This window comes from Crinia signifera, chromosome 4, assembly GCF_055691185.1.
Source record: "Crinia signifera chromosome 4, ASM5569118v1, whole genome shotgun sequence".
Taxonomy (NCBI): domain Eukaryota; kingdom Metazoa; phylum Chordata; class Amphibia; order Anura; family Myobatrachidae; genus Crinia; species Crinia signifera.
In genome coordinates, this window is record NC_139220.1 from 171,449,238 (window position 1) to 171,476,644 (window position 27,407).

Genomic DNA, 27,407 nt, shown 5'->3' on the forward strand with positions numbered 1-27,407 from the left:
AAATATGCTAGAAGTATTTTCACGTGAATGCTGATGACACTAGTTGTTATTTCTGACTTGTGTTGACTTTTATTGATGTGTAATTTTTACATAAATGCTAATTTGTAGTCACCCACACCCATAACGTCCAATATCCTTATGCTGTCTACTGGCAAAGCTTTTACATTCACCACTTAAAAATAAATGTGGAGGTCAAGTGTGACCAGGAAAACCAATAAGATGTCAAAATGTCTCCTTCCACTCACATTAATATCAAATTATTATTACCAGTTTCTTATATAACACATACAAATTCAGCAGAGCGTTACAGAGAATATTTGAACATTCACATCAGTCCCTTCCCCAGTGGAGCTTACAATCTATATTCCTACCACATGTACATGAAAACACAGACATTATAGAGTTAATTTTGTTTGGAAGCCAATTAACATACCAGTATTTTTTATGGAGTGTGGGAAGAAAACCGAGTACTCGGATGAAACCCACGCAAACAGACGGAGAATATACAAACTCTGTACAGTTAGGGCAATGGTGGGTTTCGAACCCATAACCATTAAACCGTCCGTGCTGCCCTATCAAATGTATTGTATTTAAACTTGCTCATGGTTACCACTGGCATTATTAAATTCTAAAGGTCATTGGCGCTAAGAAAGGTAGAAATGCATAATTTACCTGCATTGTGGAGAATAAGCTTAATTCAGACTTGATCATAAAGCATTTTTTCTCAAATGGACTATGTTGCAGGTGCAAATGTAACATGTGCAGAGAGAGTAAAGGCCCCCATACACTATGCGATTTGGGCACGATTTCACCCGATTCGGATGAATCGGGCCGTGAAATCGGCCCAAAACGCACTTGCAGACACCCCGTCCGATCCGATGCGCGGTCCCGTGCGCATCGGATCGGGGTCGGACAGGCTGCACTTAAGATTTGCTAAATCTTATGTGCAGCCCAGCCCCGGAGCCATGCGGGGGATGACAGCGGGCGGGGGATGCCGGCTATAGAGAGCCGAGCAGGGGGAGGCTGCATAGGGAGCCGGGCAGGAGGAGGGTGACAGCGGGAGCAGCGCGCCGGGCAGGGAGGATGACGCTGGCTGCCGGGCAGCGGCGGGAGCCGGGAGGAACACACTAACTTGAAAGAAAAAAAAGCCCATACAGATGACTAGCAAGCCATTGATTGGCTGAGACCTCTCTCAGCCAATCAGCGATTGGCTGAGAGAGGTCTCAGCCAATCAATGGCTTGCTAGTCATTCTGTATGGGCTTTTTTTTTTTCCAATTAATTGTGTTCCTCCCGGCTCCCGCCACTGCCCGGCAGCCAGCGTCATCCTCCCTACCCGGCGCGCTGCTCCCGCTGTCACCCTCCTCCTGCACGGCTCTCAATTAGCCGGCATCCTGCTGCCGTCCCCCGCACGGCTCCCTCCTCCTGCAGCTCCCCGGGGACCGCATATGATAAATCCATGCGATTTATCATATGCAAACCTTGGCACATCAAGTGCCTAATCCTGTGTCCCCCTCCCGGGGAGCTGCAGGGTGAAATCAGGTCCGACTTGTCCTTAGGACAAGTCGGACTAATGTATGGGGGCCTTTAGATTTGTGAGAGTTTTTTCTGTGAAGAGAAAATACTGGTTGCTTTGTTTTAACATTGCAAATTAGATTTTAGTTTGAACACATCTTACCCAAGTCTAAAGCTGGCCATACACCTGAGCTATGTGCACACGATCCACACACTTTCAATGTGTCGTGTACACTGTGCACACGATGCTCAATCCCACAGGTTCTGAGGTTGGCTCTCAGATCAGATGTGCTGCAGGTCTGATCCATCGGCTCTGATTGTGGTCGTAAGTGGATTGTATATGCTTCTAAAGCACATACTGTCGCTTGCTCGACTGCACTTACAACCTGCATACAACAAGGTCACATGTTACATTTGCCCCTCCTGCAGTGCATTTGTGAACAAATGTCTTTTGAGATCAAGTCTCATTAGGCCCCATGTCCATAGCAGTTAATTGTCTGCAGAAGATTATTTTAAAAGGTGCATATTTATCACAATCCACATCTCACATGCAGATGGGATATGGTAAATTTGGCCAAATCTGCTGTCCGTTTATGGAATAGTTTGCAAGGATGTATCAATTAATGCAGCAAATCCTCTTACTGCATCTCAGGGTATATTTAATCAAAATGGTACTGCTTTGGGGTGTGCAAGCTAATATTACTTTTATTTTCTCCCTAACGTTTTTCTTACATAATGATTATTCTGCATTATGAAAAGTATATGGCTGATCAGTGACTGGATTCAAGCTCAGCCTTCACTTCCATCAGGCAGAAAAGCCTGTGCAAGAATTTGGAAACCAGAGGGAAGCCCTGATAAGGCTGTCTGGAGATAGCATTGTTATCATAGGGCTACCTATGTTTTTTTTACATTTTATTTTTTTGTTTATTCGGGCAGTTTTAATTTCCCATTTACAGGCATGGGAAATGTGATCTAATTAGGTACTATTATGTTAGTTGGGCGCCCACCAGAGCCGGCCCTAGCCTAAATGACGCCCTAGGCAAGATTTTGGCTGGTGCCCCCTAGCACCGCCACTAGTTTTGCCTCTGACCCTGCTCCCCTTTCCCAGCACCATCAACCCTCATCATAGCAGTCATCGTTTTGGTGCTCTTACCCGCAATATTTTAAATAGAAACAGTGCACACATTCGGTGCGCAGCCCAAACAGGGGTGTGTTCTTGCTGGGAAGGAGCATGGCCACACAATTTTACCCCCAATTCAAATTGTGCCACACAGTAGTGCAACTTTATTCACATTATATCATGCGAGGGTGTCCCTTATTCACGTTACATCACACTGTAGTACCACCTTATATACATTACTCCTCACATTATACCCTTAGAAAAAAATCCTGACAAAATATTGTATTTTAATCACCTCCATGGCCGCACTGCAATCCAGCACAAAGCAGTGTGTGCTGGGCAGAGGAGAAGACCTGCAGCTGCTGCTGTCACTTAAAGGGAGGGGGCCCGGGGCCCCCACTGGGGCCTCCCATCAGACTTTGGCCTGGGTAATTTGTACCCCCTACTCTTTTCTCTCGGCACCCCTGATAATACCACACAGTAATGCTCCTTACACATGACACACATTATTAATGTCCTTATAACCAAAATGTCCCTTACACATTATGCCAACCTTTTATTAATGCCCTTCATACACATAATGACACACATAATGCCCCTTACACAAAAGTTGCACATTATTAATGCCCTTATACACATGACACACATAATGCCCATTACACATGTTGCACATTATTAATGCCCTTATACATGACACACATAATGCCTGTTACACATATGTCGCACATTATTAATGCATTTATACATGACACACATAATGCCCCTTACACATATGCCGAAGACTATTGCACAACCAACCCACCCGCAGACAGAACTCGCACAGCGGCTAACACTGTGACCTCTGCCTCTGCTTGGATACAGATTTTTCCTCATACATCTTGCCTCAATAGGCCATGCAGCTCCTGGGCAGTTGTGCTAACGTTGGGTGAAAATTCATCTTATTTGCATTGTTATGAGCAGCACACACAAGGAGCTTCCGATGATTAAAATGATATGCGGCATGCCTATAGTCTGTGTGCGACTGTGGCTGTACCTGAATACGGAATGCTATGTTACAGTGATTTCCATGAATTCACTATTTGATATGCAGATACAGCCACACACAGAATATAGGCATGCTGCATATCATTTTAATCAGCAGAAGCTGCTGATGCCCCTAGGCATTCCAATGCCCTAGGCAATTGCCTAGTTTGCCTAAGGCCGGCCCTGGCGCCCACTAAGCTATTTGCTTAGTTTTCCGTGTCCGCTCGCCACTCTTTGGGCACGGTGGCTCGCTGCGCTCGCCACACTATATAAAATCATCACCATACCGACATCGATAGTGGGGGTATGAGCGTAGTAACTATAGTGGGCGCTCAACTAACATATTAGTACCTCTAATTAAAATAAAAAACAGTAAATTGGAGGAAAATTATCCTCCAATTGCATAAAACAAATGTTAAATGGCATGTATAAAAAATTTTGGATCCCTATGCTATTATTTATTTTCACACTTTTAAGAGGCAATCGCTACAATCAAGCGATTTCTGTAGCTCTCAGTTTGTCTTCTGTACAGGTCAACAGATAGTTTGGTCCATTCTTCCTTCACATACTGCTCCAGCTGTTTTATGGGTGCCTTCTCCAAATGTCATTTTCCAGCTCTTTCTGTAAATGTTTGATAGGATTCAGAATAGTCCATATTTTTTTTTATATCCATTTCTGGATTTCAGTTTAATTGTGTTTTTTAGTCATTATCCTATTGAAGAACATATGACACATACCCATGAGACAGAGCTTTCTGACACTGGGCATGATGTTTTGTTCCAGAATGTCATGATTCTTGAGATTCCCTTGTTCCCTGCACAGATTAAAAGCATCCTGTGCCAGATACAGCAAAGCAGTCTCAAAACATAACCAATCTTCCTCCAATAGGTATGGTGTCCTTTAATTTGAAAGCTTAATTATTTTTCTTCATTGAAGAAATAGCTGAAAAGACTTGTCAGAAAGCTTTCACATTGACTCCTCTGTCCAAAGAACATTCACAGAAAAGCATTGTGTGTTATCAAAAGGTGTTGGCTTTTTTACATGCTGTTTTTTTTTTCCAGAAAGTGGAGTCCTTGTGACTCTCCTTCTATGGAGCACATTGTTGCTTAAAAAGCATATAATGTTATGATCAGACACTGACCATTGCAAATATTATTGAAAAAGGCTCCAATTAGAGCCGAAACACGTTGACAACATTGGGCTGGATCAAAACGAAGTTAAGGCGGTAACTGTGATATTCATATATAGTCTGCTACTATTTTGGGGGATTTTTACCTGGCACGAATATTTTTTTTTAATTAAAGCAAAAACCTGAATTTCAACTGATTCTGGTACTGGGCCAAAACAGTAGAAAATAGTAAAAAAAATAGACACTCTCCCCCCAGCTTCTTCGGAAGCAATGTGCACATATGCAGAGAGAGTGCTGCATGATTGGTCATTGTCCACCCTTAGCCACAGCGCTTTGGGGTTTGAAAGGGACCATCATACATAACAGAGTTGTGACACTTACATTTGGTAGGTCTGTCAAGCCCAGAATCTTCACATGCAGACTTTCTGGACCCAGCAGAGGATTTTCGGCGGCCACTCTAAGCATGCTTACTCAGGTGGCCAAAGGCTGAAAAACGTTGCAACTGATAGCTGCGATGGTGATCCGATGCCATGTCTTCGGAAGCAGCACTCGGATAAGTTCTACATGCAGAAGGCATCTTTATCCTACAGATGCCTCCTGGAGCGTTAGTGTATTAGTTGTACAACATTGCACAGCTTCCCTGTGGCTGTGCAATGCTATACAGTACATCTCTAAATCAACCCATGGTTTATATTTGACAGAATTCCTATAAACTTATGTCCTGATGGTATCTACTCCTAACTCATCCTTTCAATTTACCCAAACTCAACCAACCTGTGCGGAAGAATTGTGGGCATAGACTCTTTGTCCCATATATGGTGGATCCAATACCACCTTATAAATCGTTCACTAGGCTACAATATCAGGGAATCCGAGAATGAAGGGTTGAGAACTTAAATTCATAGTTTCCAGATCTTGAAAAACTGTATGTCTGTAAAATAAAACAATGTGCTTCTCAAGTTGCTGTTTTAATTTTAGTAGTAAGCTCTGTGTCTATCATTTAATGGTATGATTTTCTGTATACCAGCAGAGAACTATAAGCTTTAAAGCACATTGTCTGATCCATCAAGACCGAACTCTGAAGTAGTAGCATAAATGTATATAGTAACCAAAGCACTGGGTTTGTATAACCACATTCTGAAAGATTATCTTCGGAAGATGAACCAGTAATGCCGGCAAAATTGCAACCCCACTGACTCAAGCAGAAGGCTAGCAACAGCTTGTGTTTACAATTTCCCAAAGAGCTGAGAATGTACTACACCAATGCTTATTTCAAAAATTATTCAAGAAGGAGAAAAAAGACAGCAGTCTGTACTAGGAAAGCATATGAGTTCCTGAAGAGCTTTGTCTGACCTCTCTATATATTTAGATTTGGCTGGTCTTTTGTGTTAATTGTTTAGTTTCATAGCATTAACATACAAATATACGCTGATCTGTTACTCAGTGTAGCCTTGGCCTCTTACAGGAAACCCAATTTTTTTTAGTACATTATGTTTATAGATGGAAATGTGATTTATTATTTTGTTCATGTTGAATAATGCTGGGAGTAAAGGTTCCGTGTGAGCACCAAGAGCTTGAAGCAGGAAGTTATACATTTAACTTTGCATTTATTGAGATTGATATTCTATCAAAATGGTGGGAAGTTTTATTCTTGGATTATGGTGACCAAATGACTTCAAGTACATTAGGATTCAGGAAGTTTCCTATGTGTATTAAATGATCCTTTTAATGCCAATCACATCTTTTTGTCATGGATCTTTAAATTTTTTTTTTTTTCTTTTTATGACTAGTAACTGAGTAAAATCACATTTAAATGTGAACAAATACAAATTTTAAATTTTAAATACGGTCTATGATTGGGTACTGAGTGAAAATCTTTGGTAATAAAGTAAAAATGTGTGAAACCACATTCACAAGATGACGGTTCTATTAAATGTGTTGCACTCTGCAACTGTGTGTTTACCTTCTAAATTGGTAAATGTATATTGACAAGCAAACTGAAGTTGGTTTCCAACTCTGCAGAAGTGCACCGAGTATGAAATTATCCCCCCCAAAAAAAGCTGTGTAACTGCACAAATATAGGTACCTGACCAAAGCAGAAAGGAACAATCATACCTCCCAACTTGAAGAGAAGGAATTAGGGACATCTGCGCGTGCATGAAATTAGGGAGCGTTGCCTACCGGTAAGGGGGCATGTCCTATGAATTGCATCATTCCCATAAGGCCACGCCCCTGTTTTCACTGCTGTGGGGACATGGCCAGCGGCTTCAGAAGCTGCTGGCCTGCCCCAGGTTCTCTGCTTGCGGGATTAGACAGCATCTATTCACACAGACTCCGGGAATCACTCACCCAGGATGGTATAAAACCAGGCACAGTGTCAGTCACTCTGTAGCCTTGAAAATGACAGCAGAGGCTGTCGAAATGCGTTGGTAGACAGAGTGACTGAGACCCACTATTCTCTATGTTATGTCCTTATTCTTATAAGGTCATTTTTCAGGTATTTTTTATTTTATATTCTTTCACTTGTTTTTAAATTTTGCTTTTTAGAAATAAAAGCATTGTTCAATACTAAGACGGCCGCCACCTTCTGTTTGCATGCACTGCTCGAGATCAGAGCCAGGTTATGGGAGCTTACAGAGGAGACCGCTGATATATAAAAAGATACCCAGATAGGAGTATCCCTGTGTTATGCACAGTAAGTACGGTACGCATAATAATTGTTCACAGATTCCCACACCCCTGGTGATCCTGTTAAAAAAGAAACCTTTACGCACAAGCGCATTAATGGTTCCCGCTATCCTCCAAATAGTTGGATCATTATTATCAGTATAAAATTTACGGTTCCTTTTTTATTTATCTGCACGATACCCACAATGAGGGACATCCTGACAGAAACACTTATCAACTACAGATCCCGTCATAACGAAACCCAGATAGGAGTCCATATAACACTCCAATTGTGAGTAAAAAGTACGCATCCTTGCCATCTTCTCTTGTGGATTAATTCAGTTACGGTTTTGAATAAGAGTCAATTGACACATTGTCCTATATATTCTCTTCCCCCATTTAATCCAACATCATCGGAGTCAAGCGCCTTCAATATTTTTTCTACAAATTTGACAAAAGGAGAAAACTGCAGTGAATCTCCATCAATATTGTGGCAGCAGGGACTCCGTGATTGCGCCTTGGGACTTTTCTTTACTTTTTTTCGAGCATCTATTCACCAGGTGAGGGGGGGACATCCAACTGCCCCCCCCCCCACCACCACCACCACCACGGGACACTGCGCCCCCAGGCGGGACTCTTGAACCTCCCCCAACAATGGGATGTTCCTGCGGAAAGAGGGACAGTTGGGAGGTATGGAACAATATCTCTGCTACTCCGCTGCATTTTGTCCAATTTTTATACAGATGCAAAATTTGTATTTTTGTTTGGCCTCTCTACTAGAATGACTCACTTTCTGGAAGTTCTAACAGGCTCTCAGTATCACGCCTGAGGGTTGATCCTGACCTGTCTAGGTGCCTTTCCTGGGGCTGGTGTGAAAAGGAAATTAGGAGGCTTGATATGGTTCATCCTCAGATGAGTGGGAGATGAAGTCCCAGGCCCGAAGGCATGCCTAGATAATTGAACTACAGAACATGCAGATTTTGGTCCAAAGGGACCACAGCTTAGCCTATGAATTGTCAGGAACCAAAGAAGTATGTGATTGGACAGGAATCGGAGGTTAGAGCAGGAATAGGCTTGAACCAATCAAGATGAAAAAAGATACCACAGGAATGGAGTAGTGGATAGTGTTGGAGTCAGCTGGGACTGATGGAGACAGTGTATCGAAGATATAAAGGCACTGATGGTAACTGATATCGATGATACTGTCTGACTGGTGACTGGTAGAAGCTGGTGGTACGTGTTGAGTGGTAAAGCAGATTAATAAGCAGTGGTTGTTATTCTGATATTGCGAACATGTTCTCCCATCCTCACTTTAAGTGGGCGGAAGTTCTCCCAATGTAACATAGATCTCAAGAGCATCTAATTAAATACACTACATTCTTTGTGTGACGTGATAAATTCGTTGATTTTGAGTTTGACACCATTGACTTCAACCTCCTCTAACTTTCTCATATGCAATACAAGCTCCACATCGATGAAAGCCTTTAGTTTGTATGCCCTTCTTAATTTGCTTAGCAGGGTAAATACTCCGGGTTAGGGTATTACCTAAATTTTGTGCTTTACGGTAGATAAAACATGGCTTATCTGTAGATAAAAAACATTGGCATATTTTAAAATTGGACCCAAATTTAGGACCCAACCTCCCATATAAGCCACGTTTTATCTACCGTAAAGCCCAAAATAAGTATAAGTATTCATCCTGAGCGCTGGTGAAGGGTTGTGTCCCCATTATTGTATTCTTATAGAGCTAGTATGGATTTGTTGGAGTTATGTTCAGCCATGCTTACCACAACTCTTTCCATGCTTTGGTAAGCATGACTCTGATGTATCTAGTATCCTTCAATATAGCACTATCCAGCAGGCTTTGATAAACCCAGAGCACTATGCATTCCGAGGAAGAGATTCTGTAGTTCTGGAAATGTTTTCAGAGCTTTATGTCCTATAAACCCACCTGTTGGAGACACTAGGATGGCATGACATAGGAATTCCTGTGGATTAGTTATTACATGGTTTGAGCCCAGTAGAATAAATCTGAAACACAGTGACCCAGAAAATCACTCATCTCAGTTTAGCGCTTAACAGATTAATGTAATACCAGATGCACAAACTTTTACAAATGGTATACTAAGCACAAAGTGTCTGGCCCAGAACATAAAATGTATTAATATCTTTTTTTTAAAATGTGTTCCACTGTATGTCTTCTACATGGTATTTGAAAAATGTAGTCATAATTGTTTAAAATATTTTTTGTATGGATTTTCTAAATTCCATCTACTGTAAAAGCACAACCATTCTTTGTTGTTAATATAATATTTTAGCTCATATATTGTTACAAAATGATATATCTAAAGTTTTTTTGCTTTTTTTTAATCAAGTCTATTTTATTGACATTTTAGAATTAAGTTTAACAGATAAACAAAAATACAAATAAAGAGAAAAAAAAGAAATATTACATGCATTTCCATTGGTTACATCAAGTTCTGAAAGAGATTTCACAAGTAAATATGTATGTGAAGAGGAAGGTCAGCAATAGCACATGGCACAAAGTCGGTCAACATGACAGTGGGCACATATATACGTTCCGGATCATTCAGGTGTGTCGCGAGAAAAGTTGGAGTTCTGCCATAGACCCCAGATTTTGTCATATTTCCCAGGACAATTACGTTTGGTAAACCTAAAGCACTCATGTGATATAGTGGTGTTAACCAACGCTACCCAGGCCTCATGAGAGGGTGGGTCGTGACCCATCCACGTGCAAGCAATACACACACGGGCCAGAGTGAGAAGGTTGTTAACGTATACTTTAAGATGTGTAGACAAAGATCTTCAGATCCAATCCAAAGACACATATATGTGGGTTCAGGAGAGGGACTTGTATACCCATGCTATGAATGCTATTCACCACCGCATTCCAGAATGAGGTTACCCTAGGACATAGCCACAACAGATGCCAGAAACCAGCAGCAGAGGTGGAACATTTAGGACAAATGTCTGACGCTGGTCCTACAATTCTAGAAAGCCTAACCGGGGTCCAATAGACCCTATGTAAGATATATAACTGTATCTGCTGGAATCTGGCATAGGCTGTCGCAAGTCTCGGCAAACAAGAATATTTTGCCAATCCTCATCCTCCAATTCCCCCAGGTCAGTCACCCATTTAACATGCAGAGCATTTAAACCATCTGGGCTAGAGAGGGAGAGAAGTGAAGAATACAACACTGAGGCAAGAGTCTCTTTTATAGGGCATATCACTAACCAAGACCTGGCCCGGGGACTCCAGTAATGATGGGACCATATCTCCCCACTGCGCTTTTAGAGCATGACGAAGCTGAAGATAGCGAAAAAAATAAGGCCTAGATATTTTATACGTGGAGACAAAATGTTCAAAATAATGAAGAACTCCATCCTGGTATAGATGTTCCAATGCAGAAACCCCATAAAAAATCCAACCCATGCTACCCTCTAATAGACCGTTTTCGGGAAAGTGTAAATTATTCCAAATGGGGGAGCACAGGTCTATATTTTGGACTGTCCTTAGTTGTGCAACCGTAGACCATATTTAGGACGCCTGATGCAGCAAAGGGGTAAAGCAGGCATTCGAGACCCACACCAAAAGAAATTGGAGTAACGGGTGACCCGCTTTGTCCAGGAAAGCCACCAGTAAATTACCATAATCACCCGGAGTAACCCACTCCCTCAATTGAGCCAACTGCGTGGCCAAGTAATATAGGGGCAGATTAATTAAGCTCGGTGAAGTGATAAACTGTCTGTGTTTTATCACCGGCCAATCAGCTCCAACCTGTGAAGTTACAGGCTTGGTTTGAAAAATGACAGGTAGGAGCTGATTGGCCGGTGATAAAAACCAGACCCTTTATCACCTCATCAAGCTTAATAAATCTACCCCATAAATACATGTCAGGAAGTGCCAGGCGCCCTTCATTTCGAGACCTACATAATGTTTTGACCACTTTACGCACCCTTCTAGCACCCCATACAAAAGAAGCAAAGCAGCGGGAGGGGGGAGACATGCAGGTTGCGAACATGACATATCTAACAGGTATAAAATCATATCATCCGCATAAAGGCCGACTTTTTCCTCCTGCCCAGCCACTTGTAATCCCTTTACAGCAGAGGAACTCCTAATAATACGTGCTATGGACTCTATAGGGAGTGCAAACAGCAGAGGGGATAGCGGGCACCCCTGCCTAAAACTTTGTTTTACATTTATGAATTTGTTTTTTAAATATTTACAGAAAAATGCAGCATCTTGGGTGTACAAATAAAATTGATGAATTTCTACATTAAAATTGCAGTGTAACCTTCTACTTATTGACACTTTTAGATTAGAGTTTTTTGTATTACTAAAACAAACTAAAGGGGTGTACACACTGAGCAATTTTTGCTAGTAGCGACTTTAACAAAGCAATTTGACTAAATGCACCAGCGATTTTGACTAAGCAATTTTGGCTATGGGCGATTTTGACTATGCTAGAATTAACTAGTAGAACATGTTTAATTATGTTAGTAATTAACCGAACAGCTCAGTGAGAGTAGTCAAATGATGCAATGTACTTTCCATTTAATCCCAATTCTGGGAATCGTACGGCGCAGTGTACAGGTCTGAACTATATAGTCTTGCCTGCAGTGTCTATTTTTCTATTCGATATCGATGCAGTGGGACGTGTGTTCGATTTGACGTTTGATTACAGTTTGATTTTCGATAAAAATTTTGCTTTTATAAGCAAAATCTTATCGAAAATAGACCAAATCGAACCGTATTTGCCTGTTGTATGTGGAACATACACGCATACATTTATACATACATACCAGCATTTAAAGCTTTACAAACAGATAAAAGTGGAAGGGAAGGCTTTGCCGAAGAGAACTTAATACTTTATTTTATTTTAAATGTTATTAAAGCATGTCAACTAGTTTAGGTAAGAGGCATATGACAATAAACTACACAACTACATTTTATCATCATTTCCAGGGACACAGTGCTGCTGAGCAGGTGCATAGAAATACATTAAAAAGTAATTGTACTAGATCATCTATCTATCTATCTATCTATCTATTTATATATATATATATATATCTATAGATATCTATATAGATAGTAGTAGATAGTAGAAACAGTGGTTCGGCACTCCCTATAACAAACTGCGGCCGGTGCCTATACAGAAGGCAAATTGTAGGAACACAGTGGTATGGCACTCATAGCCAATAATTAATAAATTGAAGAGGAAGCCAGGTTGATAACAACGTTTCAATTTATGTAAATTTCCATCAGGTTATAAATACAACAGTGCAAAACAGTACCTTTATAGAAGGAGCCACCGGTAAGAGTGAAGGTGAGACGCTCGTGCGAAAAAAGGAACCGCCCCAATGGCGCAAAAAGATTGCGTCATAGTTGAGGATGGCAAAGGACGGTTGCCAGGGAGATACAAATAACAACACTCCAAGGGAGCATTACGTAATGAGAGAAATGTGTAAATGAAGTATATACAAACTCACCAGAGACTTTCAACTTCACTCAGTAACGGTGCGGCACAATATAAAACACAAAACATGATCAGGCAGATACAAACGGCTATACAATAATTTATACTTCATTTACACATTTCTCTCATTACGTAATGCTCCCTTGGAGTGCTGTTATTTGTATCTCCCTGGCAACCGTCCTTTGCCGTCCTCAACTATGACGCAATCTTTTTGCGCCATTGGGGCGGTTCCTTTTTTCACACGAGCGTCTCGGCTTCACTCTTACCGGTGGCTCCTTCTATAAAGGTACTGTTTTGCACTGTTGTATTTATAATCTGATGAAAATTTACATAAATTGAAACGTTGTTATCAACCTGGCTTCCTCTTCAATTTATTAATTATTGGCTATGAGTGCCATACCACCGTGTTCCTATATATATAGAGATTTATATATATAGATATATATATATCTCTATATATATACATACATGGAGAGGGGGATGGGTCGGCGGCACTCGCAAAATAAACTCAGACCACACCAAGTGGATAACCAACGTTTCAAGGCCTAGAGGCCTCTTTATCAAGGTGCAAAAACCTGAACATTGATAAAAAGGCCTCTAGGCCTTGAAACATTGATTATCCACTTGGTGTGGTCTGAGTTTATTTTGCGAGTGCCACAGACCCATCCCCCTCTACATACTGACAGCACAGAGCTGCCATTGGAAGGGCACCGCTTTATTTTCAACTCACTTGACTTTGCTTGAAGTGCCGCCCCCCTAGAACTATATATATACATGTGTGTGTATATATATATATATATATATCAATCCAATGACCCCACAGACGTGGGAATAAACAGCACTCAAGGAGACTTTGGTAAATGCCAAAAAAACGTGTAATAACGAAGGAGGTGTGTGGGGGACGTTTCGGGGTATAAGCCCCGTCCTCAGCCCCAAACCTACAGCAAACATGTATAGTACAAACAGACATTATATACTCACCTGGTCCTGAGGTCCCCGCAGACGCATCCACAGCCCGCCTCCGTCCGCCGGAAGTGACGCGCAACCCGCATCCTGTCAGCGTCACAAGGAACAGGTTGCCAAGCAACCTGAAGCTTGCGCTCCACTGAGCAGCGGCGCGCGCGTGTCACATATCCTAGCGTAACAGGCGCTGGCTGCGGCGTGTAGCAGGGTCCCCCAGGCCAGGTCACATTGAACATAACATGCAAAGAAAATAAAAAAGACACTATTCACCACCTGGGTCCTGCTCCAAACTACCTCACAGCATGAGACCTCATGTATGGACGACCATCCCGGATCCAGTGTTCCCCGTGGCACCCGATAGCGCCACCTAGAGTCCTGGTTGCCAAGGGACCAGTCAACCAATCAGAGTGTCGACATAATGTTGGTGTTAGGGCATCTTGAGCCAGATTCAGCGATGTGTCTGAAAAAAATAAAGCAAAATGTTAAAAACAATGAAAGACAAGCAGAAATATAAGGTACATAATATAACCACAACAATGAGAAGTAAGCATGGAAACCTCAACCTAAGGAGTTCCAATTGATCTTCTCGTTGAGCCCATCGGGGTGGATGGTACCCAATCTGAAGATCCATTCCGACTCACGAATGAGTAATTTTTTGGACCTATCACCCCCCCGTGGGGACTCTTTGATATGGTCAATCATGAGGTATTTAAGGTCGGAAATGGAATGTCCACATCTCTTGAAGTGGCGTGACACCGGCTGGTCAACAACCTTGCCACCAAGTGTCTGGTTGATGGCCGACCGGTGGGCCGCCATTCTCTCCCTGAAAGTGCGGGAAGTTTGGCCTACATAATAAAGCCCGCAGGGGCAAATAATAATATAGACCACATGTGACATCCTACAGGTGAGTACCTGTCTGATGTCATACATTTTTGACCCATGGGGGTGCTTGAATCGTTTGCACACAATTAGGTGCTTGCAGGTCTCACACGAAAGGCAGCTGTAGCAGCCAGGTGCCTTCGTGTACGTGTTGGGAGGTTTAGGCATACCCATGCCGGTGATATCGGCCTTGACTAGGCGATCCCTCAGGTTGGGGCCCCTGCGGAATGCTGCTAGTGGTCTCACTGACCTCAATCCAATTAGATCAGGGTCAGTTTTCACAATTGGCCAGAGGGCATTGGTAGCATGTCGGATAACTGCACTGGAAGTAGAAAAAGAACTCGACCAGGGCAGAACCGACGTCTGATTTCTGACCTTAGGAGCAAGCAGATCATTACGGGACATCAGCAAAACCTCTTGTTTCTGGGACAACAATGTGTCCAGATTATAGCCACGAGCCAGGAATTTGGAAACAAGTAGATCCAAGCGTGGTTCAACCGCGGAGCGGTCACTGATGATGCGAGCCACACGCATCATCTGAGACCGCGGGAGTCCGCGCTTGAGGGCTGGTGGATGATGACTGGCCCCCATTAAAAAGGTGTTTCTGTCTACATCCTTGAAAAAAACATCTGTTTTAATTTTGTTATTCACAATGGAAACAGCTACGTCCAGGAAATGTGCTGAGACTTCACTGTGAGTGGCCGTATATTTAATGGTGGAGGGACCAAGGTTGATATCATGCAGCAAATTTAGAAGCGCCTCCTGCCCACCCGTCCACAGGATGAAGATATCATCAATGTAGCGGGTGAACAGGAGTAAGTGGTCCCTGATGGCGGGAACATCGAGGAATCTAGCCTCTTCCTCAAAGAACATAAAAATGTTAGCATAAGAGGGGGCCACAGGAGAACCCATGGCACACCCTCTCAGCTGTAGATAGTACCCACCGTCAAACAAAAAATAGTTTCTTTGTAGCGTAAGGGACAACAACTCAACAAACAATTTATGGTTAAAAATCACAGGATCAAGGAACTGACTGATGAATTTTTGTACAGCCTCCAAACCCCCAGTGTGTGGTATGGAGGTGTACAAACTGCATACATCTAAACATACCATAATGGTACCATCAGGGACCTCATCTATCTGCCCTAATAATTGTAGGAAGGAGGTGGTATCCTTTAAAAAAGAGGGTTTAAGATGTAGCAGTGGTTGCAGCAAATGATCCAACAGTTGAGATACATTCTGGTATAGTGAGTCCCGGGCCGATATAATGGGCCTACCGGGTGGTACCAGAGGGTCCTTGTGCACTTTAGGCAAAGAATAAAGTACAGGAACCACGGGGTGATCCCTGTAAAGTGCTGACTTGAGTTTAGAAGAAATAGTCCCATTAGTAACGGCTTTAGACAGGATGTCTCGCAGTTCCTGTTGGTATTTCAGGGTAGGATTAGCTTGTAATTTTTTGTAGACAAGAACATCTGAAAGTTGTTTTTGTAATTCCTGGCGATAGGAAGAGATATCTTGGACGACTATCGCCCCGCCTTTATCGGCGGGTCTGATGACAATGTCGTCGTACTTACTTAAAGCACTCAGCGCCTGGGTCTCAGGCCTGGTCAGATTATGTTTCATCTTGGCTGGTGCTGACGAAAATTTTGTCACTGATTCGTCCAAGAGTCTGCCGAAAGTCCTGATAGATGGATTCAATGATATAGGGTCAAACCGGGATTTGGTGACATCAGATGATCCTATCCATGGTTTCATCCGCAAAACCACCAAATCCCGGTTTGACCCTATATCATTGAATCCATCTATCAGGACTTTCGGCAGACTCTTGGACGAATCAGTGACAAAATTTTCGTCAGCACCAGCCAAGATGAAACATAATCTGACCAGGCCTGAGACCCAGGCGCTGAGTGCTTTAAGTAAGTACGACGACATTGTCATCAGACCCGCCGATAAAGGCGGGGCGATAGTCGTCCAAGATATCTCTTCCTATCGCCAGGAATTACAAAAACAACTTTCAGATGTTCTTGTCTACAAAAAATTACAAGCTAATCCTACCCTGAAATACCAACAGGAACTGCGAGACATCCTGTCTAAAGCCGTTACTAATGGGACTATTTCTTCTAAACTCAAGTCAGCACTTTACAGGGATCACCCCGTGGTTCCTGTACTTTATTCTTTGCCTAAAGTGCACAAGGACCCTCTGGTACCACCCGGTAGGCCCATTATATCGGCCCGGGACTCACTATACCAGAATGTATCTCAACTGTTGGATCATTTGCTGCAACCACTGCTACATCTTAAACCCTCTTTTTTAAAGGATACCACCTCCTTCCTACAATTATTAGGGCAGATAGATGAGGTCCCTGATGGTACCATTATGGTATGTTTAGATGTATGCAGTTTGTACACCTCCATACCACACACTGGGGGTTTGGAGGCTGTACAAAAATTCATCAGTCAGTTCCTTGATCCTGTGATTTTTAACCATAAATTGTTTGTTGAGTTGTTGTCCCTTACGCTACAAAGAAACTATTTTTTGTTTGACGGTGGGTACTATCTACAGCTGAGAGGGTGTGCCATGGGTTCTCCTGTGGCCCCCTCTTATGCTAACATTTTTATGTTCTTTGAGGAAGAGGCTAGATTCCTCGATGTTCCCGCCATCAGGGACCACTTACTCCTGTTCACCCGCTACATTGATGATATCTTCATCCTGTGGACGGGTGGGCAGGAGGCGCTTCTAAATTTGCTGCATGATATCAACCTTGGTCCCTCCACCATTAAATATACGGCCACTCACAGTGAAGTCTCAGCACATTTCCTGGACGTAGCTGTTTCCATTGTGAATAACAAAATTAAAACAGATGTTTTTTTCAAGGATGTAGACAGAAACACCTTTTTAATGGGGGCCAGTCATCATCCACCAGCCCTCAAGCGCGGACTCCCGCGGTCTCAGATGATGCGTGTGGCTCGCATCATCAGTGACCGCTCCGCGGTTGAACCACGCTTGGATCTACTTGTTTCCAAATTCCTGGCTCGTGGCTATAATCTGGACACATTGTTGTCCCAGAAACAAGAGGTTTTGCTGATGTCCCGTAATGATCTGCTTGCTCCTAAGGTCAGAAATCAGACGTCGGTTCTGCCCTGGTCGAGTTCTTTTTCTACTTCCAGTGCAGTTATCCGACATGCTACCAATGCCCTCTGGCCAATTGTGAAAACTGACCCTGATCTAATTGGATTGAGGTCAGTGAGACCACTAGCAGCATTCCGCAGGGGCCCCAACCTGAGGGATCGCCTAGTCAAGGCCGATATCACCGGCATGGGTATGCCTAAACCTCCCAACACGTACACGAAGGCACCTGGCTGCTACAGCTGCCTTTCGTGTGAGACCTGCAAGCACCTAATTGTGTGCAAACGATTCAAGCACCCCCATGGGTCAAAAATGTATGACATCAGACAGGTACTCACCTGTAGGATGTCACATGTGGTCTATATTATTATTTGCCCCTGCGGGCTTTATTATGTAGGCCAAACTTCCCGCACTTTCAGGGAGAGAATGGCGGCCCACCGGTCGGCCATCAACCAGACACTTGGTGGCAAGGTTGTTGACCAGCCGGTGTCACGCCACTTCAAGAGATGTGGACATTCCATTTCCGACCTTAAATACCTCATGATTGACCATATCAAAGAGTCCCCACGGGGGGGTGATAGGTCCAAAAAATTACTCATTCGTGAGTCGGAATGGATCTTCAGATTGGGTACCATCCACCCCGATGGGCTCAACGAGAAGATCAATTGGAACTCCTTAGGTTGAGGTTTCCATGCTTACTTCTCATTGTTGTGGTTATATTATGTACCTTATATTTCTGCTTGTCTTTCATTGTTTTTAACATTTTGCTTTATTTTTTTCAGACACATCGCTGAATCTGGCTCAAGATGCCCTAACACCAACATTATGTCGACACTCTGATTGGTTGACTGGTCCCTTGGCAACCAGGACTCTAGGTGGCGCTATCGGGTGCCACGGGGAACACTGGATCCGGGATGGTCGTCCATACATGAGGTCTCATGCTGTGAGGTAGTTTGGAGCAGGACCCAGGTGGTGAATAGTGTCTTTTTTATTTTCTTTGCATGTTATGTTCAATGTGACCTGGCCTGGGGGACCCTGCTACACGCCGCAGCCAGCGCCTGTTACGCTAGGATATGTGACACGCGCGCGCCGCTGCTCAGTGGAGCGCAAGCTTCAGGTTGCTTGGCAACCTGTTCCTTGTGACGCTGACAGGATGCGGGTTGCGCGTCACTTCCGGCGGACGGAGGCGGGCTGTGGATGCGTCTGCGGGGACCTCAGGACCAGGTGAGTATATAATGTCTGTTTGTACTATACATGTTTGCTGTAGGTTTGGGGCTGAGGACGGGGCTTATACCCCGAAACGTCCCCCACACACCTCCTTCGTTATTACACGTTTTTTTGGCATTTACCAAAGTCTCCTTGAGTGCTGTTTATTCCCACGTCTGTGGGGTCATTGGATTGATATGTATCTCTTCTCTGGCACCTGGAGCATTTGCCTATGAGACACTAGGAGTGCCGGCAGCATTGGATGGCTATATATATATATATATATAAATTCCAAAACTGCCGGCACTCTGTATAAGCAGCAACGGTCCCCGGTGCCCAAATAGTGAGCAATACAATATCCAAAGGAATAATGGCACTCAGGAGGCAAATGACAATTTAGAAAAAAGCAGATATAATGTCAAGCTTTCGGGGACTTAAACCCCTTCTTCAGGACAAACCTACAGCACAGATACAAACATGAAAATGACATTTATACTCACAACCTGAACGCTCCCACTGCGTCCAGCGCGGCACACGCCGTCAGACTCAGCCAGCAGGATATCCGCACACATGCTTCCGGCCGGGGCTAGAGGTCCGGTTGCTAGGCAACCAGCACCGCTTGCGTCCCAGCGTGTCATCCAGCGGTAACTTCCTCAAGCCAGCCTGCATCACGTTAGCCATCGCTGACACCTAGGAGATAAATACAAAAACCACATAACATGAATACTTAAACAAATATAAAACGCAGAATACGTATAATAAACGGACTATGAATGGCAACCAATATGACAGTGACTTTAAACTACAGCATTCCAGTTTATTTTATCGTTGAGACCATGGGGGTGGATGGTATTTAACCTAAAAATCCACCTGGATTCAGCAATCAATAACTTCTTAGCCCTATCTCCTCCACGTGGGGATTCAGGGATATGGTCAATCATAAAATATTTCAAGGAGGCCAATGAGTGACCTTTGGCCTTAAAGTGACGAGCCACAGGCTGATCTATAGATTTACCCAAAAGGGACAAATCTATAGCAGATCTGTGGAGACCCATCCGCTCCCGGAAAGTTCTGGTGGTCTGGCCCACGTAATAGTAGCCACAGGGGCAAACTATCACGTAGACCACATGATCTGACCTACAGGTGAGTACCTGTCTGATCTGGTACTCTTTTGAGGTATGAGGGTGTTTAAAAGTTTTACACGGTTTAAGGTACTTACAGGTAATGCAAGACAGGCAGCTGTAACAGCCTGGGGGCTTCACGTAAGTGTTGGGAGCTCTAGGGATGCCCATGCCGGTTATGTCTGTCTTCATAAGCCTGTCTTTCAGATTGCGGCCTCTGCGGAAAGCTGCTAGAGGGCGCACTGAATTAAAACACCTCAAGTCAGGGTCACTCTTCACAATGGGCCAAAGCGCTTTGGATGCTAAATGGATGACAGGACTGGCAACCGAATATGTACTGATCCAAGGTAATACTTTGGATTCCTTGGGTTTCTTAGGCTCCAACAGAGCGGATCGGGACATGGACATCACCTCTGCCTTCTGGTTACTCAGTAGGCCAACATCATAGCCTCTAGCTGTAAATTTAGCAATAAGGTGATCCAATCTATCGGATAAATCCGAATGGTCACTCACAATACGGGCAATCCTCATCATTTGGGACCGAGGAAGACCCCTCTTGAGGGCCGGAGGATGGTGGCTAGAGGCCATAAGAAAGGTGTTTCTGTCGACATTTTTGTAGTAAATATCAGTGGACAATATCTGATCCTTGATACACACTGAAACATCGAGGAACTGCATCACCTCTGAATGACAGGAATATGTAAATTTAATGGGTGAGTCCCTCGAGTTAATGTCGACCATCAGTGTCTCAAAAGCCTCCTGTCCACCCGTCCACAAGACAAACACGTCGTCTATGTAGCGGGTGTACAGGAGTAAATGCTGGCTGACCTCTGGATTATTGAGGAACAACTCCTCCTCTTGTTTAAACATATAGATGTTGGCATACGAGGGTGCTACCGCGGAACCCATGGCACACCCCCGTAGCTGTAGGTAATACCTACCATCGAAAAGAAAAAAATTTCTTTCCAGGGTCAACTCCAGCAACTTCAAGAACAACTGATGGTTGAACACCGTATCGTCCAGATACTCAGACAGAAATGACCGTACAGCCTCCACACCTCCATCGTGAGGTATGGAGGTGTACAAACTAGCCACATCCAAACAGCACATAATAGTGCCTGGAGGAACAACAGATAATGCAGACAACAATTGCAAAAAACTGGTGGTATCTTTAAGGAATGATTTTTTGAAAAGCAAAAGGGGCTGTAACACATAATCAAGGAGCTGTGACACAGCTTGGTACATAGAATTACGAGCAGCTATGATAGGACGCCCAGGAGGATTCCTGGCGTCCTTGTGCAGCTTAGGGAGAGTATAAAGCACGGGGACCACAGGTGCCGCCACACTGATTCTGTCCCGAACTTTAGAAGGCAGTACACCCTCTGCTACTGCTGTGGACAAAATCGAAGTCAGTTCTTGTTTGAACCTTGGGGTAGGATTGCTGGGCAATTTCTTATACACCACTGTGTCGGCAAGTTGACTATAGATCTCAGCTCGGTAGTCACCAATGTCCTGTATGACAATGGCCCCGCCCTTGTCGGCGGGCCTGATCACGATATCGTCATATTCACTAAGTTGTTTTAACGCCAGGGACTCCATCTTTGTCAAGTTCTTAGACACTTTACCCGGAGCTGAGTTGAATTTAGAAACCGAATCATCCAGCAATCTACCAAACGTTCTAATGGAGGGGTTGGTGGAAACCGGGTCAAACTTTGAACCAGAACTGGAGGATAAAAAATTATCAAATAGTCCCCGTGTAGCTGTAGCTGACTTGTGTTGAAAAAACTCCTTCAACCTGAGTTTTCTCATAAATCTGTGTTGATCACATCTCCATTCGAATTGATCAAAAAAATTTGTGGGCACATATGTCAATCCTTTGTTCAGGACAGCAAGCTCAGTGGTGGAAAGGCAGCGTTTGGACAAGTTGAAGATTAGGGTTTCATCTGTACTTTGCGAGACGGATTTCGCCTGGGCTCGCTTGTTTTGTTGCCCCCTACGGGTGGCCGGCCTCTTACACCCTGGTGTGTACCAGGGGCTGCTTGGCCTAAAGGGACATGGGACTCAGTGGTGTCATCAGACTCTGACACAGCGAAATCGCTGTCGCTGGTAGCATTAGCATTATGCTGACGGTCCCTATTCTTCCTTTTATATTGCCAGGGTTTGCGACGACGGGCTCCCGTGTCGGCATTCCGCTCAGAGCGATCTCCAGTCAACCAACCATAGACTTTATTATCGTCATAATCAGCTTCAACGATCTGCCTCTTATTCCGTTTGAACTTCAGCAAGTCCCTCTTATATGCTTCACACTGTGTTTCCAATTTTTGGAGCCAGCTCGCATTTGCTGGGTCATTCAGAGTGGAGTGATGATCCATCTGAAACTGTGCAATTTTAGCCTTAGTCATCTGCAGTTCCCGTCCAGATTCTTCGACTACTAGAACCATCAGGTCCATGGAGGCACGATTGAGTATGCCCACCCATTTGCAGACGAAGTCAGGGCTATGTCGCCCGATCGTGGGTGTATTCTTAATGCGAAACCCTCGCGGAATTTTGTTGGCCCGATAATAATCGGACAGCGAGGATCCATGCAACAGGAAGTCAATCTCACGGCGTCTTAGTTTGAACAGGTGATTATGCACTTCATCAATGCTCTGTTCTGCGTCGGATAGTAGTGGGTCAACTGCAAATAGGATGCCATTAATCTCCGCAGGAGTATACATAAACTTAGTACCAACAGGTACAGAAATATTCCGGCATCCAGGTGCGTCCTGGGATGCCCTCACCTCTGAGTGGTCCATGATAACACAAGGATCCAGACAGTCAGGGAGTAAAGATAAATGTCCTTTAAATGAAGATCATTCAGTAATATAAACAGTCAAATTTCAATGGGTGCCCTGCAACAGTACTTCGTGGCAATGCCACTCCGATATGGATAAATTCCAAAACTGCCGGCACTCTGTATAAGCAGCAACGGTCCCCGGTGCCCAAATAGTGAGCAATACAATATCCAAAGGAATAATGGCACTCAGGAGGCAAATGACAATTTAGAAAAAAGCAGATATAATGTCAAGCTTTCGGGGACTTAAACCCCTTCTTCAGGACAAACCTACAGCACAGATACAAACATGAAAATGACATTTATACTCACAACCTGAACGCTCCCACTGCGTCCAGCGCGGCACACGCCGTCAGACTCAGCCAGCAGGATATCCGCACACATGCTTCCGGCCGGGGCTAGAGGTCCGGTTGCTAGGCAACCAGCACCGCTTGCGTCCCAGCGTGTCATCCAGCGGTAACTTCCTCAAGCCAGCCTGCATCACGTTAGCCATCGCTGACACCTAGGAGATAAATACAAAAACCACATAACATGAATACTTAAACAAATATAAAACGCAGAATACGTATAATAAACGGACTATGAATGGCAACCAATATGACAGTGACTTTAAACTACAGCATTCCAGTTTATTTTATCGTTGAGACCATGGGGGTGGATGGTATTTAACCTAAAAATCCACCTGGAGTCAGCAATCAATAACTTCTTAGCCCTATCTCCTCCACGTGGGGATTCAGGGATATGGTCAATCATAAAATATTTCAAGGAGGCCAATGAGTGACCTTTGGCCTTAAAGTGACGAGCCACAGGCTGATCTATAGATTTACCCAAAAGGGACAAATCTATAGCAGATCTGTGGAGACCCATCCGCTCCCGGAAAGTTCTGGTGGTCTGGCCCACGTAATAGTAGCCACAGGGGCAAACTATCACGTAGACCACATGATCTGACCTACAGGTGAGTACCTGTCTGATCTGGTACTCTTTTGAGGTATGAGGGTGTTTAAAAGTTTTACACGGTTTAAGGTACTTACAGGTAATGCAAGACAGGCAGCTGTAACAGCCTGGGGGCTTCACGTAAGTGTTGGGAGCTCTAGGGATGCCCATGCCGGTTATGTCTGTCTTCATAAGCCTGTCTTTCAGATTGCGGCCTCTGCGGAAAGCTGCTAGAGGGCGCACTGAATTAAAACACCTCAAGTCAGGGTCACTCTTCACAATGGGCCAAAGCGCTTTGGATGCTAAATGGATGACAGGACTGGCAACCGAATATGTACTGATCCAAGGTAATACTTTGGATTCCTTGGGTTTCTTAGGCTCTGGACGGGAACTGCAGATGACTAAGGCTAAAATTGCACAGTTTCAGATGGATCATCACTCCACTCTGAATGACCCAGCAAATGCGAGCTGGCTCCAAAAATTGGAAACACAGTGTGAAGCATATAAGAGGGACTTGCTGAAGTTCAAACGGAATAAGAGGCAGATCGTTGAAGCTGATTATGACGATAATAAAGTCTATGGTTGGTTGACTGGAGATCGCTCTGAGCGGAATGCCGACACGGGAGCCCGTCGTCGCAAACCCTGGCAATATAAAAGGAAGAATAGGGACCGTCAGCATAATGCTAATGCTACCAGCGACAGCGATTTCGCTGTGTCAGAGTCTGATGACACCACTGAGTCCCATGTCCCTTTAGGCCAAGCAGCCCCTGGTACACACCAGGGTGTAAGAGGCCGGCCACCCGTAGGGGGCAACAAAACAAGCGAGCCCAGGCGAAATCCGTCTCGCAAAGTACAGATGAAACCCTAATCTTCAACTTGTCCAAACGCTGCCTTTCCACCACTGAGCTTGCTGTCCTGAACAAAGGATTGACATATGTGCCCACAAATTTTTTTGATCAATTCGAATGGAGATGTGATCAACACAGATTTATGAGAAAACTCAGGTTGAAGGAGTTTTTTCAACACAAGTCAGCTACAGCTACACGGGGACTATTTGATAATTTTTTATCCTCCAGTTCTGGTTCAAAGTTTGACCCGGTTTCCACCAACCCCTCCATTAGAACGTTTGGTAGATTGCTGGATGATTCGGTTTCTAAATTCAACTCAGCTCCGGGTAAAGTGTCTAAGAACTTGACAAAGATGGAGTCCCTGGCGTTAAAACAACTTAGTGAATATGACGATATCGTGATCAGGCCCGCCGACAAGGGCGGGGCCATTGTCATACAGGACATTGGTGACTACCGAGCTGAGATCTATAGTCAACTTGCCGACACAGTGGTGTATAAGAAATTGCCCAGCAATCCTACCCCAAGGTTCAAACAAGAACTGACTTCGATTTTGTCCACAGCAGTAGCAGAGGGTGTACTGCCTTCTAAAGTTCGGGACAGAATCAGTGTGGCGGCACCTGTGGTCCCCGTGCTTTATACTCTCCCTAAGCTGCACAAGGACGCCAGGAATCCTCCTGGGCGTCCTATCATAGCTGCTCGTAATTCTATGTACCAAGCTGTGTCACAGCTCCTTGATTATGTGTTACAGCCCCTTTTGCTTTTCAAAAAATCATTCCTTAAAGATACCACCAGTTTTTTGCAATTGTTGTCTGCATTATCTGTTGTTCCTCCAGGCACTATTATGTGCTGTTTGGATGTGGCTAGTTTGTACACCTCCATACCTCACGATGGAGGTGTGGAGGCTGTACGGTCATTTCTGTCTGAGTATCTGGACGATACGGTGTTCAACCATCAGTTGTTCTTGAAGTTGCTGGAGTTGACCCTGGAAAGAAATTTTTTTCTTTTCGATGGTAGGTATTACCTACAGCTACGGGGGTGTGCCATGGGTTCCGCGGTAGCACCCTCGTATGCCAACATCTATATGTTTAAACAAGAGGAGGAGTTGTTCCTCAATAATCCAGAGGTCAGCCAGCATTTACTCCTGTACACCCGCTACATAGACGACGTGTTTGTCTTGTGGACGGGTGGACAGGAGGCTTTTGAGACACTGATGGTCGACATTAACTCGAGGGACTCACCCATTAAATTTACATATTCCTGTCATTCAGAGGTGATGCAGTTCCTCGATGTTTCAGTGTGTATCAAGGATCAGATATTGTCCACTGATATTTACTACAAAAATGTCGACAGAAACACCTTTCTTATGGCCTCTAGCCACCATCCTCCGGCCCTCAAGAGGGGTCTTCCTCGGTCCCAAATGATGAGGATTGCCCGTATTGTGAGTGACCATTCGGATTTATCCGATAGATTGGATCACCTTATTGCTAAATTTACAGCTAGAGGCTATGATGTTGGCCTACTGAGTAACCAGAAGGCAGAGGTGATGTCCATGTCCCGATCCGCTCTGTTGGAGCCTAAGAAACCCAAGGAATCCAAAGTATTACCTTGGATCAGTACATATTCGGTTGCCAGTCCTGTCATCCATTTAGCATCCAAAGCGCTTTGGCCCATTGTGAAGAGTGACCCTGACTTGAGGTGTTTTAATTCAGTGCGCCCTCTAGCAGCTTTCCGCAGAGGCCGCAATCTGAAAGACAGGCTTATGAAGACAGACATAACCGGCATGGGCATCCCTAGAGCTCCCAACACTTACGTGAAGCCCCCAGGCTGTTACAGCTGCCTGTCTTGCATTACCTGTAAGTACCTTAAACCGTGTAAAACTTTTAAACACCCTCATACCTCAAAAGAGTACCAGATCAGACAGGTACTCACCTGTAGGTCAGATCATGTGGTCTACGTGATAGTTTGCCCCTGTGGCTACTATTACGTGGGCCAGACCACCAGAACTTTCCGGGAGCGGATGGGTCTCCACAGATCTGCTATAGATTTGTCCCTTTTGGGTAAATCTATAGATCAGCCTGTGGCTCGTCACTTTAAGGCCAAAGGTCACTCATTGGCCTCCTTGAAATATTTTATGATTGACCATATCCCTGAATCCCCACGTGGAGGAGATAGGGCTAAGAAGTTATTGATTGCTGAATCCAGGTGGATTTTTAGGTTAAATACCATCCACCCCCATGGTCTCAACGATAAAATAAACTGGAATGCTGTAGTTTAAAGTCACTGTCATATTGGTTGCCATTCATAGTCCGTTTATTATACGTATTCTGCGTTTTATATATATATATATATATATATATATATATATATATATATATATGTGTCTAGTGTCTGTTAGTCTCCAAAACACTCTCTCACACATGCACAAACAAAAAAGGTAGCACACTAGCTTTTAAAGCTTTTGCTTCGAGCAGGCTTACTAGTTTAAAACAATCTGCTTTGATAAAGCACATAGAATAAGAAAAGTAGTGTATAAGAAATTGTGCT

The 27,407-nt window shown here is 44.0% G+C and overlaps 1 protein-coding gene across 2 annotated transcripts in view; it reads left to right on the forward strand.

Annotated features, from left to right (window-relative positions):
• COG5 (component of oligomeric golgi complex 5) overlaps positions 1-27,407 on the forward strand; it is a 334,884-nt gene that overhangs the window by 183,072 nt on the left and 124,405 nt on the right. The gene's annotated exons all lie outside the window — the stretch shown is intronic.